Here is a 16,313-nt window from a genome sequence, read left to right on the forward strand (position 1 = left end):
GATTTAAAATCCACTGTGGTGGTGTACAAATGTGCAAAAATTGTGTAATTGTCCAAATACCTAGTGGTTCTGAATGGGATAAGGACACTCATGTATACAGTGGTGATCCTCCAGCATCATACAGCACAATTAGTTCTTCTTGTGACATCCCAGCTTGAGAAGGCAGAGGATCTCAGAAAGAGTGGTCACCTGGAGAACAGTGGCATTCAGCTTTTGTGTATATGGCTGAGCAAAGAGGCCACGACTTTCTATGAGTTGACGGATACTCAGTTACTGGATTTTCCAGAAACAGAATGGCTTTGGTGAACAGCCTCCCATAAGAATACAAACGTTACCATAGCCACATATTTTAGACTGGAAAACACAGGTTTTTTTTAACAAAATTATACAACAATCATAGTTTTTGTGTGTTCATAATTCATTTGGAAATGCTTATGAGCAATGGTATTTTAACGTTTTCCTTAACCTACTTTGTATAAGTACTGGAGGTTGGCTTTAAAGGCTATGGAGAAAAATCTCCAGTCTGAGACTGCGGTTGATTATTATCAGTATTCTCCGCTGTAGCATTGTTCAAAGCAACACAAAATGATGGGTATGAGAAAAAGCTTTAATTTAGTTTTCAGAATTAAGCATCAATGCTTAACATTGATCTTCTCCCCTCACTCTCAGCAAGAAAGCAATTAAGTGTAAGATGTTGAATTATTCTTTTAATGAGAGTCTATATAATGGTTACCTCCTTAATATCTGTGAATGAACATATTATCAGGCTTTTTAGTGAGTTACTCTGAAACGACTGCTGAGTAACTGAAAACTAATAACTACCCATAAATTCTAATTAGAAAAACGTCAATATTTTCTTGCCCCTCTCACTTAAAGGGTGAATCATATCGAGTTACTTTACATAACGATCACCTTACCATTATCCACAGTTGTTCATAACAAACCAGACAGCCCTCTGAAAAAAAGAGATAAAACTTATACTGTGATAAAAATCCGGGCCATTTTTCTCAGAACAATGTGTGGCTGAACTGTTTTGATCCATGATTACCATTTTTATTCAAAAATGGCTTGTTCTTGTTTTGAATTGATTTCTGTCCCCGAGGTAAATGTCCAGCAGCACAAAGCATTTTGTAAAGTGCAGAGCATGGTGCCATATAAACTGTAGCACTACACTTGTGATGTGACACAAAGGAGACCTCCACTTCCAATCTCAGCACCTACAAGCTTCTCTCTTCTTCCCTTCCAGCTCAGAAGAGGCACAAGTGTTAAACAGCAGCGCATCTAAACGGGCAAAAATATGCCAGATTAAAACTATCTTCATGTTAATGAAGATGATAATACTGAGGCACTGCACATATTGTACTGCAGATGGATATCACAACCTCATCAGCCCTTTCACTTTGGCAGGCATGCCTCCTCATTTGTTATTCTTTTAAAATTATGTTTTGGCATCTGGTCACATACCACTGTAGTGAGTTAGCATCTGACATATTTGCAGTGCACGAGCCTGATGTCAAAGTATGTTGCCCAAATGAGCTCAATGTTCCATTTTTTCCACACAAACTTTACATTTGAAAAAGTGTTGTTGTCATTAAAACTGTGTGAGTGGATTATATGCCTGCGTTTCTTGAATTAACCGCAGTGCTGTTTGTGTTGCAAAAAAAAAAAAAAAAACATATTTCCTTCATCTTACATAGCTCATTACCATATGGAGCTGCTAGCAAGGACTGCGGTGGAGGGCAGGCCTACTTATTTCAGATAAGTGCCCCTGCAGTCTTCACCACAATTGGAAGTGCATACACAAAAGGTACACACATGCGCACACATTTTGAACAAGAATTTGCAAGAGTGCTTGCCACTGTGCTATTCATCATGCACATGAATTAATCTCTCTCACTCATTAGGTGGAAATTAATGGTGTAACAAATTACTCCACGTGGATATCACATAAAGTGGAACTATAAATCACTGCCTTTATGTATAAAAGCCATACGTTTCAGTCAACACTAATGGTTGCTGCCTCATACACTTTGTGTCGCCTCCTTTAGCTGGAAGCTGTACACAATTAAAAGAGGTTCAAGTTAAACCATTCCCCATTTTAACCACGTGCAAGCCTGAGGAGTGTGAAGTCTGACCATAATCCCCTGGGTTTATCTATTCAGTGAGTTCAGTGCTTTCACGGTCCCCAAGTATCCCTCCTGTCTCTCAGGCTTGGTCTGTCTCCCTTTAGACTCCCCCATGGCCCTGTGGTCCCATTGGAGCACTATGACTGGAACTTTGGGTCACAAAAGCTGCATTTTCCCAAGGGCACTTCTACTGTTGGCACACTGTGCCATAGATGGATGGATGTGCTTTTTTGTGTCCATCACAGCTGATGTCTTACATGTGAGGGAGAGTGGAAGAGAGCTGCATATATTTACACAAAGCTACGTGCTGGTAACATTATGGAGATAAGAAGTGTCACGGTCAAGTCAGGGTCCCTACACTGAGGTGACTGCTGAGCTCAAATGGAGAGAGAATATCAGCAAGCACAGTGTTTACAGAGTTTGGAGGGAGGAATAATTGTGTATTGTAGCATTTAATGGGCGCCTGACAGTGTCAAGAGAAAGTGAGTCCTGTCGGCACAGGGCACAGCACAATACCGCCAGAACAGAATGAGACTTCTTATGGTTGCTCGGGGATTGAATAAAGCCCAGTTCATTTGCTGCATATCACGTTTTGTTACATGGTTTCCGACAATTCCTCATATTTCATCTGTGCAGCTGGCAAAGGGCGTTTTATATCCTTCCTCTTTCCCCCACCTTTCAGCTCGTTTTAAGCTCCTGCACGTCATGATGGTGCTTTTTCTCCTTTTGGAATTTCTCCCTTCTTGCTTTCAAGCTGAAAATCAAATCTATAAATCAAAGGCAATGGGAGAAAGACATCGGGACTGAAGGGCATTTAAATCCTTTCAGAGTTCCCAAAGCTTCAGAGAGTGAAATAAACAGGAAATTAAAATGAAGCTGGAAATGGCAGAAATCCCTCTTTTTTGGAGATTGAAACCAGGTGCATTTCTCAACACTTCCTTCAGGTTTATATTAAGTACTGTAGGGAATGAAGCATCCCCTCTATTATTAAATCCATTACAAAAAGAAATGATTAAATTCTCTGAGAAATGCCAGACATGTCAAAAAATTATAACTGATTCTTTTTGCTAAATCGTATTTGAGGAGGCCACGAAAAAAAATGCTGTCATGCTTAATGTGCAAAAAGGCTTCCACTTTCAAAGTTCTCTTAAATTACATCATGTCAGTTATCAGGTTGAACATAGCCTATAACCATGTCTGCTCACCTGGTTGTGTGTTTTATTGAAATATTGCTGCCAAACAAAGTTGTTGGCTGACCTTCAGAGAGAACTTAATTTGCATAAAAGCTTATGATTAGACAAGGTGCAGCCACCACTGCAAAAACAAATTTGTTCACACTTGTCAAGCACTGGCAGCATTCACGACTGAGAGAACAGGTTACCACAATTTACCACCTGTTGCCCAAACTTTGGGCAATAGGTGTCCACAGTCAAGCCAGCTGATCTGTGACCCTGTGCGCAGCAGTGCTTTGAGCTAAATGTTTACTATCAAAATATGTCATCAGTTTCTGTACTTAGTATATGATAATTACATGTTTACCATGTTAGATTAGCATGTTAGCATACTAACATCTGGTAAACAGCACTACACACCACACAGACAGGGATGAGAATGAAGCGAATATTTTGGCATAAACAAATGCACTGAAAACGCAGAACAGTGGTGCAGCGGTTAGCACTGTCGCCTCACAGCGAGGAGGTCTGGGGTTTGAATCTGCCAGCTGGCTGGAGACTTTCTGTGTGAAGTTTGCATATCCTACTCTTGCCTGTACTCCAGCTTTCTACCACAGTCCAGGCTAACTGGTGATTGTAAATTGGCCAAAGGTGTGAATGCAAGTGGTTTTCTGTTTTTTTGTGTCAGCCATGGATTGGCGACCTGTCCAGCGTGTACCCCGCCTCTTCCCCTGTGAAAGCTGGGACAGACTTTGACGCTCACCGTGATCAGCGGAAGAAAATGGATGGAAAAGTACTGGAAATTTCTTTTGACAATCAAGGTTTTTGCCAGCATTTTACAAGCCCTGTGCCCACCTGACCTAACTCTACTGGGCCTAAGCAGAAGGGATGATTATTTCCTATTTTCTTCACAAAGCTTCATCCACTAAATTAGAATTAAACCAACTAAAAGGAAATTAAAATAAGAAATAAAGAACCAGGCAAATGCCAGCTGATACTCATCCACTTAAGTATTTCTGATGATTACAGATTAAGGTGAGCCAGATCATTCATTGTGAACAGTGTTGACTATCACTCTGTGAAAAGTTGTTAAGGTATTTCAGGTCCACCTGATACTGGATATTGGATACTGGATACCACCCTCCCTCGAGCCATATGGCCATAAAAAAAATATCCAGTTGCCTTTTAAATTGTATCCAAGGAAGTCTTAAAAGACCAATTAAGCAAAATGTAATTCTGCTTTTCCTCCAGAAAGGATGTTAGATGGAATACACTCAGACACTTACCAGAAGCTGACAATGACACAGCCAACGTGACTCTAACGCCTGCTTCCATGGTATCACAAGCAAAAATTATGAGTCATGTAATTCCTGACAGCCTCTTTGCAGAATTTTAATTAAAGCTAAGCCTAATGCCTACACACACGTCACACACTCTGTGATCACCTAAGTAGCACTATTGATTAACATCCTTAAGATCCTTTCAGAAAATTGGTGTTATTGAACGTTCATTTCAGGCAACTTTTCTTAATCAAAGAAAGGCCAGGAGTCCAGCTCTGCACAAACACAAACAGATTTACTGCTCATGGTGCATAGATCAATATTTTTTCTTCATTGTCTTGAGTTGACGTGTGAATGAGAAATCCAAAACTCAAATATAATCACATCAAAATGACTGCTGAGATGAAAAATGATACCTCTAGTTCTTTCCTTCATAGACTCCCATACAATAAACTGCACACCATCAAACTAGTTATAAATCATGGCACTCAGAGGTAAAGGCAGGAATGAGCAGGAATGAGAGACACGCTATCCTTTTAAGTGGAGGCTTACAATTGAACCTCAGGCACTAGAGTCCATAAATCGCAGCATCAATTATTAACCCAAATCTGTTTTAATGTGCCAAAAGAAACCCCAACGGGCAAGCTAATGCAACTAGCAGGAAACGAGGAGAACAGATAAAATGACCAGTGTGGCCAGAGTCTGCCTCTTTTTACGTCAGCGCTCATCTAGATTGCAGGAAAGCATCCAACACAAAACCATCCAGTCAGACTTCAGGGGCCATCAGGAGCCATATTAGCAGCTAACAAATAGAGAATTCCACTCATTTCCACATGCAAGCGGAAATATGCTGTTAGATTGAGCCTCAAGGGCATAATTGATGAAGACCTCAGAGACATGGCTGTACACAAGGGAGTGACAGAGTTCAACAAAGTCACAGCGTCTCCAGTCAACTCCCACATTGCTTTAAGAAAACATGTTCAAGTTTACAAAGTGATACAAGCGATTTGGAAGTGCATAGAAAGCCAACAGCAAATAATTAGGAGGCAACCTCAGCAAGCACGGTGCAGCTGCAGGGATGTGTGTATATCGTGATCTCAGGCTGAGACTAAAAGCAAACAAAAAATGAATTCCCTTCAGGGTCAGAGAATTTGTGTGCAGTTCATTTTGAGGTAAATGTTTTTTTTATTAACCTGTTCAAGTTGCTCACATATTATGCAGGAAGGACATTCTTGGCATGAAGGCTGTTCCGAGAGGAATGCAGGTAAACATCATTCATCATCATCCCTTATTAAATTTTGCTTATAAAACCCAATTACAAAAGGGGGGGGGACATAGATAAAGGAAAAAAGCGTTAGAGAGGGATATTTCAAGTTTGAAAAGAACAAATTGTACAAACTCAATAGTGGAATTTATTTTTCCCCTTTCTTACTTCAGGGATACTGTATAAATCAAGCTGAGGCACTGATGCCATTTTCCTTGCTTCCACTATTTATTATTTAATTATTCATCATGTTTTGAGGGGGGAAAAAGGCATGCTGATATGGGAGCAAGCCCTAATTTTGAAAAGCACTGCTTGCCAGCATTCAGCAGCAACCCAATTCCCCATGCTCTGTGTACATGATGCAAAACCTGTAACTGTTTTTGATTTTCATATATTAAAATATTGCCTGGAGCAAACTATACCACTAGCCAGTCAGTTGGTTGTGGTTGTTCTTACTTATTTAAGAAATTAACTTTATTTCCATTCGGTGATCACTTGGGAGGCTCTCCAGGATGTGCTCTGATCTTCTCCTTCATCTGACAGAGGAAGGGAGGGGAGTGTGTGAGATGGACACTGAAGCTGTCTTATTAGTGCTTAACTCTCCTACTTAGGGCTCCAGATTGACATTACAAAAAAAAAAAAAAAAAGTGTTCATGAAGGCTGCACCATAAACAGTGGCAGTGATAAATATCTGCTGTCACTTCCAACATGACTCACTTGTGTGACTCTTAGCTTTACTGCACACAAAGGAGGCAGGAGCAGAGCAACCATACACTGCTGTGAAATCTTTATTAGATTACAGATAATAGATGCACTCCATGAAATAGCTTATATTACCAGAGAGTGAGCTGAAGCAGAACACAGCTCTGCACCAAATAGTGAATAATGAGCATAATTTTACAAAATCACAAACAAACATTGATACAGGTAAAAGGCCATACAAGACATCATTACTCTTACAATGGATGGACCATTTGTGTAATTTTGTGTAGACTTCAGTTGCTTACTCCTTTTCCTGTGCTTACAACAGGTCTGCCTGTGCACCGGTTAGGATCAGGTTCTTTTTGGATTGCACTGAAGTAGAAGGAGGATGCCAGTCCACTCTCCAGGGAAACTAAAGGTGCATCATTATACTATGGCTGCTCCTTTAGAGCCAGAGAGCTCAGAATATTTTTTTCTTTTTGGTCAGTCCTGATTATTTAACATGATTGCTGTCAGACTTTGGGAAAATGGTGGCTTTATTAAAATTTTAAAAAAGAGGAAACTGCTTTTAAATTGGATGGTTTTCCTTGAATTTTAAATCTAAATGAGCAAATAAGTAAATAAATAAATGCATAAACAAAAGTAAGCTGAGCTAAACCTGCCACGGCGAATTCAAACTTTTACAGAAGGAGAAGAAATGCATTATGAAAGCATTGCTGCAAAGCAGTGGGGGATAATAATCATTTTTATCTTTATTGTCTTTGAGTGATAATTGTTGGAAAGGCAAAATTGTGATAGAAATTAAAATTTGATTAATTGCACACCCCCAAATTATACCCACACACTCACCGCTCACTTTGAACGTGACATGGTTGATGGTGTCAGGTGTGTTGGTGTTTTTGGAACTGGTGATCTACTGAGATTTTCCCACGCAACTATCTCTAGGGTTTGCAGACAATGGTCTGAAAAAGAGAAAATAACTAGTTAGCAGCAGTTCTCTGGGAGAAAATGCCTTGTTGACGTCAGAGGTCAGAGGAGAACAGCTACACTGCTTCAAGCTGATAGGAATGCAACAGTAACTCAAGTCATTGCAACCAACGTATGCAAAAGAGTGCCTCTGAATGTCTGGATGTCGAATCTTGAAGCAGATGGGCTATAGCAGGAGAAGACCATACTGGGTGCCACTCCAGCGACTACAATTCACACAGACTCACCAAAACTGGACAATAGAAGACTGGAAAAATTTTGGTAAGGTCAGAATTTAGTGTAAACAACATGAAAGTGTGGATCCACCCTGCCTTCGATCAGTGATTCAGGCTGTTGGTGGTGTAATGGTTTGGGGGATATTTTTGACACACTTTGGACCCCTTAGTACCAACTGAGCATTGTTTACACACCATAGCCTACCTGAGTTTCGTTGTTGCCCATGTCCATTTCTTTATGACCACAGTGTGCCAATCTTCCGATGGCTGCTTCCTGAAGAATAATGCCAGTGTCACAAAGCTCAAATAATCTCAAACTGGCTTTTTTGAATATGACAATGAGTTTGTTGTACTAAAATGGCCTCCACAGTCGCCAGATCTCAATCCAATAGAGCACCTTTGGGATGTGATGAATGGGAGATGGATGTGCAGCCAACAAATCTGCAGCAGCTGTGTGATGCTATCATGCCAATATGTACCAAAATCGCTGAGGAATGTTTCCAGCACCCTTTGAATCTGTGCCATGAAGAATTAAAGCCTTTATGAAGGCAAAAGGGGGTCCGGTCAAGATGTAACAAAATGTTCAGGAAGTGTAGTTAAGTAGATTCAATGATTGCATTTGGAAATCAAAAAATAACAGGGGAAATCAGTGGGCAAATAATAGGATAGGATAATATTTGTTAGTTTAAGCCTAGATGTCAAGTTTATTATCTCAAAAAAAGTGTTTTTATAAATGACCCGACAGTCCCTTTCCTCCCACAGCCTAAAGACATGCAAATTAAATCAGGGGGATTAATGACTCTAAATTACCCATAGGTTTAAATGTGCCTTATTAAATGAGTCAGTGATCACTCTGAAATCTGGCCAGGTTGTTTTTCCTTCTTTTACTCCAATGAATGGTGTAAAATATTCCCCAGGCCCTGAATATAAGTCAGAGAAAATGAATGAATTTTGTGTAGTTTCACATCAGACTGCATATATTAAGATATCCTCACACTCTGCAGTCCATATGCAGCATAAACCACAGTATTTTAATCACAAAAAACAGCCTTCCTTCCTTCCAGAGCTCCGCTGTAGCAATGTTTACATCTATCTTGTGATGAATTCTTCCTCTCTCACTACTGCCAGGATGAGTTCTGTTCAATCTAAATCAGTCAATAATGTTGTCTTTTGGGACACAAAGGACAAGAAACTCTTGTTAGCTTACTAATGCCAATCCATGGGTTGTTAAACTTCAGGGTCACTCCAGTCTGTTCTAAGGCAGTAGTGACAAGTTCTTTACATCACATTCCACTTCTATCTGCAGTCTTATTCTTTAGCTCACTATACAGAGTTTGTGGCCACAGGTAAGTGCATAAGCATGACAAATATAATGAAAACCTATTTCAAGCACAAGATAAACAATTCCTGTAGTTCATGGAAACCACAAATTAAGTCGCAGTAGAGAAGCATAAGTGCAATTTAGACTCTGCACTTGTAGCCAAGATTAGATAGTGCCTTGTGGCTTCTTGCTGGAACATTGGACTTTTACTATCTAGAACTGGTGCTAAATGAACCTGGTAAAAAATAACTGAGAGGGAGCAAAAGAAAGCCTTGTTTTGCCCTTCAGGTGGGCTTTTCCATAAAGATGTGACATCATGTGAAAATTATGAAAAGGCATAACCTTGCAGCTGTCAGCTTTTAACAAAAACCTTGAATTCAAGCAAGCATACATGTTTGAAACACACCTAGAACAAGAACAAGGAGACACTCATGGAGAAGTTGTTAGATTGCACTATGTAAAATGTTTTCACGCAATAGTAAAACCATTCATGTTTCACATGAATACCTTCAGAGAATGCTAAAAAACACAAAATGGGCCACCTGAGTTGATCAATGCCTTAAAAAGCAACATTCATGTGAAAAAGAATGTTTTTTCACAGGATTCTCTACATTCCTGTGAAAAACTAAGTACACCCTTACTGCTTCCATGGGAATTAAGAGTATGAGTAGTAGCCAAGTGTGATAATCATTGCACTTGATTAACTGGGCATCTATAAAAGCAGAGGTTTGGACCGTTTGCTGGCCTGGAGAATTCGGTTGTTTGTTCATGCCACAATCTTTCCAGAAGTAGTTGTCTCAGAGTCTACAGGCCTCAGCCTGTTACAAGTTCATGACAGTAGAATTATGCTGCATTTCCACTAGTACTTACTCAGTGCAGCTTGATTCAACTTGGCATGGTTTGTAGGCATTTCCATTAGTACCTGGTACCACGTACCAGGTACTTTTTTAGCACCCACTCAGCTGGGGTTCCAAGCGATCCAAGGCGATCTGAAAATGTGATGTCGAAGAACAGCATGCCACTGATTGTCCAGGGAGTGTCGTCATTAGCTGAGTCATGAGAGCGACTCCTGCACCAGAATCAACCGCGCCATTTTTAAAACCCGACAGCAAGAAAATGGAGGCTCACAAACCACCAGGAGGCTTGGTTGAAAGCCCAGACCGACGGTTTGTAGCGGTAGTTTCACAACAAGAGAGCCATCTGAAATGCGCACACAGCATACATATTTTATTACTTAACAATGATAACCTTCACCCATTAAAACATTGTACAGGGGACTTATGCATGATGATGATAATGATAATAAACTGGCATTAGCTACCGTTAGCTTGCCTCTATCTCATCCATTGTTGTGTTGCGTTTTGAGTTGCATACAAATTACATCAAGAGACTACTGCCCGCGCTGCTATATCAACTCCACCCACATTGATGTGGTACTCAATTGTAATGGAAACAAAACAAGACCGTGGCAAGTCGTGTCAAGTCGAGTCGACCCGCGCTGAGTACTAGTGGAAACGCGGCATTTGCATTTGACAAAGCCTGAAAAAGTATGGCTTGTTTGGAAGGATTTGCAAGGAGAAAGCTTCTTCTCTCTCTAAAAAAAAAAAAAAAGGACACACCAGACCAAAGTGGAGATGTTCAGCCATAATTCACAGTGCCACATTTGGCAGAAGCCAAACACAGCGTATCAGCACAAAGACCTCACACAACCAATCATGCATGGTGATGGAGGTGGAAGATTTGGGTTTGCTTTACAGCCACAGGACCTGGGCACCTTGCAGTCATTGAATCAACCATGAACTGTCTCTAAAAGTATTCTAGAGTGAAACATGAGGGCATCTGCAACAGGACAATGATTCCTAACACACCAGCAAATCTACAACAGAATGGCTGAAAAAGAAAAGAATGCAATGGCCCAGTCAAAGTCCAGACCTCAACCTGACTGAAATACTTTGGCAGGACCTCGAGACAGCTGTACATAAACAAATGCCTGCAAAGCCTTCAGTGAACTAAAGCAACATCACAAACAAGAGTGGGCCAAAACTGGTCCACAATGATGTGAGAGATTGATAAAGTCATACAGAAAACAATTACTTCAAGGCTTTGCTGCTGAAGGTGGTTCTACAAGCTATCAAATCATAATTATTCATGACTGCATAGAGTCCTAAAAACTTTCTTTTTCCACAACTGCACATCCAGCCTTTATTTGATTCAGATTGATCTTGAAATTTCTGCAATTTAGCCATGCAACATCTTAACGCTAAACATTATTGAGAGGACACTGACATAAAAAAAAGAAGAAGAAAATAATCCACTTGGATGTCAGTTGCTTAAATGGCGTGAGTACTCTCGTCTTTGCTTTGGCAACCACCAACAGAACATTTGGCGTTCTTTGCTCATGGCTGAAACACTGTAAAAGCAGAAGTGGCTATAGTGAGGGAATAATGACGGACTGTGAGACAGCTGCTCTCTGTTCGAAAACATGCCAGTAACTAGCTGCTAGGCTAGTTATCAGGCTTCATGCAGATGTGTTATGTGGTGATATGGGTAAGTTATGGAGAAAACCTGGACTGTATTTCAGGCAGTTTCTGGGGGAGAGAACTGGGTGTGGTTCTGCATGAAATCTATATAACACACAAAAAAGGAAAAAAACAACAAGTAATTTGTGCACTTTAATATAGCAGCAGTATGAAAACCAACAGACCTACAACCTACACTTACAACAGAAGAAAATTAACAACAGAAATAAGAAACAGTTTCAGAGTTAACAGGCTACAAAAACACAAAACAAAAACAACAACAAAAAGAAGCCTTCTGTTTTAAATGAATCAGGATTACTCCTTTTATTGACCACTCACCTCCCAAAGACAAACTGCAAAGTCTCAAAACTTATGACCAACCTGAAAACATTTACAATTCCAGATTTGATGGCTTATACTAGGACATTTAGCTTTAGACACCTGATGAATTATAAAGTGAGAAAATTACAGGATTAATGACTCCATGCTTTTCAGAGAAGCCATCAAGTCTTCAGTACTATGGCTCATGACAAAATATGAATGAAAATTTACCAAAGACCTGCCGAGAGTCCACTTCTTTTTCTTGGAAACCTGGCTGCAAAGAGGATTATCTGATGTTCTTTGGCAAAATATAAAGTGGAGCTATGATCAATGTGAGTTAATTAAATTTTTGTTTACTTGCAGCCATAAATGTGATTAATCTATATTTTGTTTCAAAGAACATCCAGTGTGCTTTTATCCACAGGATACAGCTAAAGTTTCCCTCTGAGTAATCTAGATTGACTACCTCTCATAAATGCCAGACACACTGGGATTGAAGTAGGATTGGCAGCCCTTTAGATTTCCTCCATTTTCATTTCCCAGCACAACGGCTACATGCAGAGCACATATGCTGCCAAAAAGCCTTTGCAACAACACCAACAAAAAAAAATCTTAAGAATCCTCCAACCTGGATTCAAACACTTCCTCTATTTGAATGCTTCAAGCAGTAGTGGAAACAACATAATAGTCCTGAAATCTTACGGCTTTTAAAAAACTAATGCAAGCATGCTCACCCGTATGCAATAAGCCACTTTGTTTGTTGAAAACTCGCCAAGTGGCAAAAAAGCAGCTGCTATCTCTGCAGTCTCAAGGGGCTAGTTAATTTTAGAAAGATAATCTCCTGCAATGTGCAGAGGGATTAAGACGTTAAAAGTCCCAACATGGAAAGACGATAAGACTGTATAGTCATGGACTGTGAGAGTCATCCAGTGTATTTTAGGGAATAGAGAAGTATGTTATCATGCTAATTAGCATGCAGATCAGGAAAAACAAACACCAGTTGTTCAATGACATGTCTGTGTAATTTGCGACTACCCCTCTCTGTCTGTGAGTCACAAATGATGATGATGATGACAGCAGTTCATCTTTGGCTATTACTATTGTCTCCCAAGGCTGAATTGCAGTACTTTCTCAAGAGATTACCTGCAGGTGAGGAAGGCTACACTAAAGCAGGGGCTGTACTTTCTTTGGCTTAATCAATGTCATTTGCATATGCAGAATAAAACTAAACCTCATCAAAGGGCGGTTCTCCACCTGAGGCCCTTTCTTGTCCTTTCCAAGCAATCCTTCTCTTATTAAATGATCCCTTGACGATATTCACCTTGCCAGAGAGAACAAAGCACACTCTCACTGTGTGCAGAGGGAGGGCATACTACAGGGATGTTTGGACTCAGTATGAAAGTGTGATGTGATGCAGAGAATAAAGACCTGGGGTAAAGCTGAGATGAATGTTAGAGAGTGTCGAGCAGACGTGCTACAATGCTGTTTGGGTTTGGAAGTCAACCAAACAGCAGGTTCCAGGTGAATAACAATGTGTAGATTTGCAGGAATCAGGTTCAAAGACTGTGGGACCACCGCTAGCTTGGCCAGGCCACCCACTTGCATCTTGGGATGTGGCCAAGGTTTTTTTTTTTTTAACTTTTTTTTTTTAGAACACAGCCAGGGATGACATTCAGCCTTCCCCTGCTGCTTCTCAGCTGTGCTTGTAGGAAACGCGTCACACACAGGGCACAAATATGCAAGTAAATACACCTGAAGCAAACCTACGGATGAAGGAGCCATTCCTCCATCAGAGGGATTTGTGTCACATTAGAGGAATGCTGAGCAAAAAAAGAACTGGGTTTCAAAAGATCCCTTAAGGCCTTGTATTGAGGAGACATCCTCTTACCTCTCAAGGGCTCCATTCTATATAAGATAAGCAAATTTACACTGGCAGACAAACGTGACTTTTTTCTGCTGCAGGAGGCGCTTAAGAGAAGGTTTCATAGGTGGGCAAAGCTGATAAGACGACAGCTGGGATTGGAGAGCCTGGAAAACCAGCATGAAAAAGAGATGCCAGGGGGCTGGATTTCTCCAGGCCTTTTCATTTGAAAACATCTTTTATGTAAAGATCCACAAACCAGCTGAGGTTTGAGCAGTCATAACCTGCATGTCCCAGACTGATGCGCCTCTTCAAGTTTATTTCTTTATGGTAATAGCCACCCCAGGGTGCTGTTTGGATGATTTTTTTTCCTGGCTGAGGTTCATAAGATTCTCACCCTGTTTATTGGCTATCAAATGGATTACAGACTCATTATCAACAGGGCTGTGTGGCCGCAGAGGCCTGTCGTTTAAATCGCATTTCTACTGTGTCAGCCACAACACCAAATTCCATGGCAGGGGAGTATCAAAGGGTACACGTTTTTTTTTTGTGTGTGTGTGTGTGTGTGTGTGTGTGTGTGTGTGTGTGTGTGTGTGTGTGTGTGTGTGTGTGTGTGTGTGTGTGTGTGTGTGTGTAAACCACAGTCTGAACAAAGTGGCTACACTAAAGGCATGGCTGATCCAGTTTAACACTGTGTCTCATTTCTAAAGTTTGAGCAAAGTGACTAGCCACTGAGTTTACCGGCAGACTTTAACTTCAGCACCATGGCAGCAAATGACCCGTGAATACACTGCAGCAGTATATTCAGTATTATTTAAAAAGAAAAGGCTTCTAGGTCACCACTTTTTCTGCTTCGTTTTTCTTTTTACTGCTCTGACTGTGGTGTTGCACCAAACTTAGATACGCATGTCTGCTGCAGCGCGCTGTGGTGAGGCTTGTTGGGGTGATATAATGTGATGTGATGCTCTCTGAAGGTCTAGGGTTCAGCAGTGCCATACTTGAGACAATTTAACATCTCCAGCCATTACGAATTTACCTGCAAAAGGTGATGGGAAAAGAAAGTAGTGTTATTCAGCTTGGAAATGACAGCATTGGCCAGAGTCACTCTAAATCAGATTGATGATCCATTTTTCCTGCCCCGGGGCCACAGTAATGTAAGGGCCTGGGATCCACCGAGGCTGCAAAGAGACAGATGGGACCTTGTCTGCTATGACCTTGCTGAGCTAATATTTCTCCCAGGCCTTGTCTGTTGCCTCATCATTAAAGGTGTCGTGGCTATTAACATTGGGAGAATACTTCAAAGACACTGTTTACTTGGACAGAGCACAATCCAGGTGAAGAAAATATCATATCTGCAGAGTAACAAGGTAAAGAGGGATTGTTTGGCAAATGGCGAGTGTCATGCAGTGCTGTGCATTTTCAGTATGCACATTTACACATAACTCATGCAGTACATCACAGCTGATAGTATATCTGAATCAAGTGGCTGAGCAAAAAATAAAAAAATGTCAGTTACAAGTTGAGAATTTTCTAGGAAAAATGTCTGCTTTTAGTCTCTTACACAGGAGAATTTTCTTGATCATTATGACTCTATATCACAGTAAATCTTGGCGGTTGGAACAGCTGGCGTATACCAAGTTTTGGAGTATGTAAAAGTTTTTGTAGACCCCTTTTGCATTTTTCTCACGCAACATTAAAATAAGCAGAATCAGCAGAGTGAATTATAGCGTGAGACAGTGGTTCCCAAAGTTTGGGTTGCGAAGGTACTGCAGGAGGGCCACAGTAATAACAGAAATTCAGTTTGAAATTACTCAAAAGTAAGTATGGGTACATATTTATATAAATGAAAAGTTACGATGCAAAATGACTATACTATACTATACACCAATCAAATCATTTCATGTCATAACCCATTAAATACAGTCTATGACTAGTCTGAATTCATGGCCGTTTCTCAATACTCAAGTATGCACATTGAGAAACGACCCGTGTGTTGCCAAAGCCTCTAAACGCCACTTCCCATTGCCCGCAAAAGCCTCTAAATCACTAGAACCAATCACAATGCAAGACTGGATCATGTGACTGCAAGCGTTTTCAGCACTACGCTGCAATGAGTAACTGGCGTTCGTTGGTGGTGATCATATTATAAACACAGGCTGTAGATGAGTCTAGCGTTATTTTGTGTAGAACAGATGTTCAGCGATCAAACTTGACTATCTAAAGGAAGTAAAAGTCTTAACGAGATTTCAGTCAGTGAACCTGCGAAAGGATCGTTACTGGCTGCCGAACTTACTCGCTGCCCGCACGGGGTGAGCGGTTCTTCCATCTCCTTTGCTGCGAGTGGCGGGGGCGGAGCATGTGTTATCCGAAAATGTGTGGCGGATAGGCACGGATATGGATAAACCTAACCATCCCCTTAATCTCCAGAAATGGTGAATGGGATTTTCTGGTTTTTAAGTGGGCCGCAGCACTGACTTTGGGAACTACTGGTACGAGACTAGTTTTGTGAGACCTAACAATGCATATAAAACATAAACATTTAAAA

The sequence above is a fragment of the Archocentrus centrarchus genome, chromosome 7, assembly GCF_007364275.1.
Source record: "Archocentrus centrarchus isolate MPI-CPG fArcCen1 chromosome 7, fArcCen1, whole genome shotgun sequence".
NCBI lineage: Eukaryota > Metazoa > Chordata > Actinopteri > Cichliformes > Cichlidae > Archocentrus > Archocentrus centrarchus.